Source organism: Photinus pyralis, unplaced genomic scaffold (assembly GCF_008802855.1).
Source record: "Photinus pyralis isolate 1611_PpyrPB1 unplaced genomic scaffold, Ppyr1.3 Ppyr1.4_LG1, whole genome shotgun sequence".
Lineage (NCBI taxonomy): Eukaryota > Metazoa > Arthropoda > Insecta > Coleoptera > Lampyridae > Photinus > Photinus pyralis.
In genome coordinates this window covers 18416109-18421288 of record NW_022170249.1, presented here as the reverse complement: position 1 = coordinate 18421288, position 5180 = coordinate 18416109, and the positions used below count along the sequence as shown (strand labels likewise).

Genomic DNA, 5180 nt, shown 5'->3' with positions numbered 1-5180 from the left:
CTCTTAAGGGCGGAGTTGCTGCCCTGTCACTAGATGAACCACCATCGCCCCACAATAGCACAAAAACATCTAATGTTGTTCCAATGTATATCTTTTATGGATATCCATGATATCCATAGGATATCTAATGTACATCCATATGTCCGCTCAATATCCAGTATTTTTTAGATATCCATTAGATATCTGAAGTGGACATCTATTAGTCTTACAATAATGATCCATAGGTGGTCATTAAGAAACAAAATTGCCAAATTTTGACTTTATTGGTTTATTTTAAATTAAGCTTATTAAAATAACAACATAAAATGTCTCCAGCAACTATTCCACTTGTTTCTTCTGCCTAAAACAAAATTACATATTATGTATATGTCAATTAGTTAAAATTTATTATTGTATATAAACCAAAATATCATGATTCAAGAAAGTTTAAAAAATTTGGAATTCGATAAATTTTGGAAAAGTTGAATCATATTTTTTTATTTTCAGAAAATATAATGGGCAATCACCTCTTAGTACCTATTAAAGCACTTTTCATATTTTTGTTGATTTTCAAGTGACAAAATACAATTACCGATGGGTATTAGGACAATGCCTTTCATCTACCTAGTAAGTTAAATAGTGATTTAACTTACTTATTATTGTTGTTCCTAGTACCCGCATGGCGCAGCCAATTCTTTATACATTCAATGATGTCTTTATCAGTAGCATTTATGGCAACATTGTTTTTTCGAACAGAACCTAAAAGATAAATGATCTAAAAGTTATACTTTAAGTTTACAGACTTAAAATAACAGTCGCTAGGTTTAAGTTTGACATGGCCTTCTTTTTTTTTTGGCACCTAACCAACTATATGTCGATGCAAGTTCGTCAGTAAATAGACGTCGTAAAATAAGTTTAGTTACTTCATCTAATCTATAACCGCCAATCCTGCCCAGGTAATCAATCTAAAAAAATATGGCATTCAAAAACATGTAAAAGTAAAATTAATCTTACTAGATCATTCTTATGCTCCTGCTTTTCTACTTTTTCCTCCATTTTTAAGATATCATTATGACTTGATAAAGGAAAATCTTTCGCATCAAAGTCTGTTTCTATAGTTTCCTTGTTATCCTTTGGCATATGTTTCTGCCTTTCAATAAACTGTTGCACTTTTGATAGTTTCAACTTAATAGATGCCAACTCAGACAATACTTTCGCTTTAAATTCTAAAAAAAAAACTATTACAGCCTATTAAGAAATACCAAATTTTTACTATCATCCGTCAATGAACACACTTTCTGTTGGGTTAAAGTCTCATCACAAACATTTACACGTGTGCGTGACATTTCAGTATGGGATGTTTCTATTCCAGGTGTTGTGGTACTTCTTAATAGTACGGACCGAGACGACAGCATGGAACGAGACGGTGTAGAGCAGGATGAAGTAGAAACAGATGGTGAATGCTGACTAAAGTTTCGTGCAGTTGTTTTGATTTTGGGAAATGGTTGAATACCGCTTAGATGTTTTGTGCTATGTGGGACTTTGGTAGCTCTCGAAATTAGTTTCAGCTTCAGAGGCATAAGGTAGTGGAGGTTTACGAACTTGAGTATTTCCCGAGGTATTTCCAATTTCTTCACCATGTGATGAGACATTATCACCACTTGTACCACGTGCAGCACGTCTATCCGCTTGCGTAAAATTATCTGCAATGCCTACATCCACATTAATTTTGGAATGTGCATATTTAAATAACTTACCACAACGTGAAAGTATTTTAACTTTATAGCTGGGCCATGTAGATGAAGGTTCTACAGCAGTTTTTTCCCTTTCGGCCTTGAGTGGTGTTGAAGTGAAGGTTTGTAGGGTGAGTAGGCTCAAAAGTCAGACTTCGTTTAGTTTTTTATTTAGGAATCCAAATATTTCGAACGCAGTTTGCTGTCCTTCCTCAGTGGGACCACTGGTAAAAGGTTAACGATTAGCAAGATAAAATTACATAAAAAGACAGGCTTACAATTGTGTGCACTAAACACGTCGTTAACAAAATGGTGGACCCCCTCCATTTCTTGGTGAACAAATACATCAACAAATATTGAACAAGACACATTAAAATTTTGGGTAACACATCAATTTGATCTAAAATTAAATACATAACGTCATAATTAAAATCTCGAAATTACAATTCAATTTACCTGACCCCAAACATATAAAATATCAGGACATGATGTACACACATGAAGTCATTAAAATGCACTGATTGCTAATTGAGGAAAAGTTTTGGACAATTTACAGAAAAAGAGAATGAAACGCCATCGTAAAAATCGCGGCTTCGGAATTCGAGGCTCGTGTAAAAATTTCGTGAAAATCGTCAGAGCCGATTTAAAATTATTTACGAAAAGGTCGAATTTGAGTTGTTTCCTTATTGTAATTATAACTAGATCGGATTGGAGCTCGCGTCGCTCGCTCCTACCGATCACGGCGTTTTGTTATCACACGCCGTTTTTTGTGGTTTTCAGTTTGTAAATTTTTTGTTTAGCTCGACCGTTGTGCGATTGTAGTTTGGGTTGTTTGTAAGTGATGTTGGAATTTTATAAAATGCAAAAAACAAAGGAAAAGAATTTTGATTCGGCTCAAAAAAGCACCAATATATCGATAGTCTTTTTTTTTTAGTCAAACTCGGCGTATGTGTGGGTAAAAATGCTACGCATTTTAAGACTTCGCTAGAGTGAGTATATTTTGCAGAGATATCGCCGAAAATGGGGATAAGTTTTTTAGAACATCACTTATACAAAGTAATTTTTTTAAAATTTCGATTCAACTTGTTAAATCCAGATCCGCACATAATTGTACATAAGATTCTTTAATTTTGATAACATTTTTTGGTTGTAATAAGACATACGCTCAGTGTGATTTGTAACGGTGTATAGTTCGGCTTCGCCTCGTACTGGTTACTGTTAGACAATTTTTCAGTTTCAGTTTTGTTGCGGTAAGAAAATGATATTGAGCAAATTGAATTGACATTTTTTTTGTATTTGTGAAGAATATTTTTGTTTTTTGGAAACATATGCAAAGTTTTTCGAAAATTTCGATTCAACTTGTTGTTTCCAGTTCCTAACATAATTGCACATAAGATTTTTTTAAATTTTGGTTAACACTTTTTGGTTTTGAAGAAAGGCCTCACTATAATTCGTAACGGTGCATAGCTTGGCTTCGCCTTGCATTGTTCACTGTTCAACAAAGACAATTTCTCAGTTTCAATTTTGGTGCGGTAAGAAAATGCTATTGAGCAGACTGAATAAACATTTTTTTTAATTTTTGAGGAATATTTTGGTTTATTGAACAATAATTAGCTTCATTTATAATTTTTGTTTGAATTTGTCTTTTAAAATAGTTAAAAAAATTGTCTTAAATCTACAAATAACCTAATGTCCCAAGCGAAGGGATGGTCTGTGATGCCGAACTCGTCCTCGGCTCGTTTGGAATTGATGTGAAAAAGTGTAATGTGCGATTGGCCATCGGTAAATGTAGTTTGCCACCCTGGACGTAGAGAGTCTAAGGGAGGGCCATTGGTATGAGACGTGTGTGTTAAGAATCGAAAGTCTTTGATTATGTTACTTGGTTGGGAAAATGGTTATTAAAAATTTTTGTTTGAATTTTTAGTTCAAAGTTAAAAAAAATTTCATAAATCTACAAATAACCTAATGTCCAACGCTGCTTGTTGTCATATTCAATTTAGTTTCATTTTTTGTTTGAATTTGTATTTCAAAAAAGTATATATATAAAAGATTTGCACTGTTCAACAATGATAATTTCTCAGTTTCAGTTTGGTAAGAAAATGCTATTGAGCAGATTGAATTAATATTGAATTTGTGAGAAATATTGTTTATGAAAACATCACTTACACAGTGATTTTTTAATGAAAATTTCTTATTCAAATTGTTGAATCCAGATCTGCACATAAGATTTTAAATATTATTATTGTACTATTGGGTTATCACAATTAGGATTTTTTTTTAAATAACAAACGCATTAGGTAATATTATCTTCCGTAAGATCAATATTGAATTCCATGTGTGAATCGTACTGTAGTCTTCTGTTTGCTGTTCATTATAATTTGTAGTAGCCTCATAGCGTTTTCGACTTACTGCAACTTTTTTACATGTTCGACTATAATAGCTAGCAACGAATGCAATTTTACGTCCTTAAGTCGAACAGATATAAGAAAGTTGCACTGTGGTAAGTCGAAAATAATGCAGACGTAGTGTGCACTAATGCAGTAAGTCGAAAACGCTATCAGATGATATTGTATAAATAGTAGGTAAAATAAAAAACAATAAAATAAATATTTAATTATATATTCTATAAATATTTATTCGTTGGTCTATCGCACAAAGGTGTTAAGTGAAAAATATGTAATATATACTTACAAAAATAACTAAAATTTAACATTTCAACATTTATTATCCCTCTCTTGTTCTGGGCCCTCAACAGGCTTGCACCCAATTACAGAGTGACTCGCATAATGCTTGTTAGAGGTGTATTAATTGTTGTATCATTTAAAATAAGTTTTGTTTTTTAACGAATTATTTTTTTTTAACTACACAACTGTTTGATAATACAATTGAAAAAATTTGAATAAACTGTTTGATAATACAATTGAAAAAATTTGAATAAACTGTTTGATAATGCAATTGAAAAAATTTGAATAAACTGTTTGATAATACAATTGAAAAAATTTGAATAAACTGTTTGATAATGCAATTGAAAAAATTTGAATAAACTGTTTGATAATGCAATTGAAAAAATATTACTTAACACCTGTGTACGATAGACCGACGTATTAAATTTATAGAACTTATAACTTTTATTAGGTAGGTAATTATTATTTACCTAATAAAAGTTATAAGTTCTATTATCATAGTATTTGTGTAACCCCGCCCACCTCTAAAATTATTAAATCGTCCTCCTCTTCCTCTTCCTCTTCTTCCATTGAAATTTCCTCTTCTCCCCCTTACTTGCCCCCTGTAATTGTTCCCTCCTCCTCTCTTGCTCACCTCCCAATCTCTTTGCTTTCTTTTCTGTAAAATTTATATGTATAGTAATTTTTAAATTAAAAAAAATATAATTTTTAATATAAGTAATTGTTTTTTTTACTTAATTTAATTTTGTTAATAATTAGACTATAATTTATTTATTAAACACAC

The 5180-nt window shown here is 31.6% G+C and overlaps 1 long non-coding RNA gene across 1 annotated transcript; it reads right to left on the bottom strand.

The window, feature by feature from the left end:
* Positions 1 to 309: 309 nt before the first annotated feature.
* LOC116159769 lies at positions 310 to 2226 on the bottom strand. Its single transcript, XR_004143050.1, has 6 exons — positions 1991 to 2226; positions 1737 to 1936; positions 1253 to 1691; positions 994 to 1205; positions 633 to 944; positions 310 to 340 (listed from the first exon to the last, which is right to left on the bottom strand). It is a non-coding gene; the product is annotated as an uncharacterized LOC116159769 (long non-coding RNA).
* Positions 2227 to 5180: the final 2954 nt, after the last annotated feature.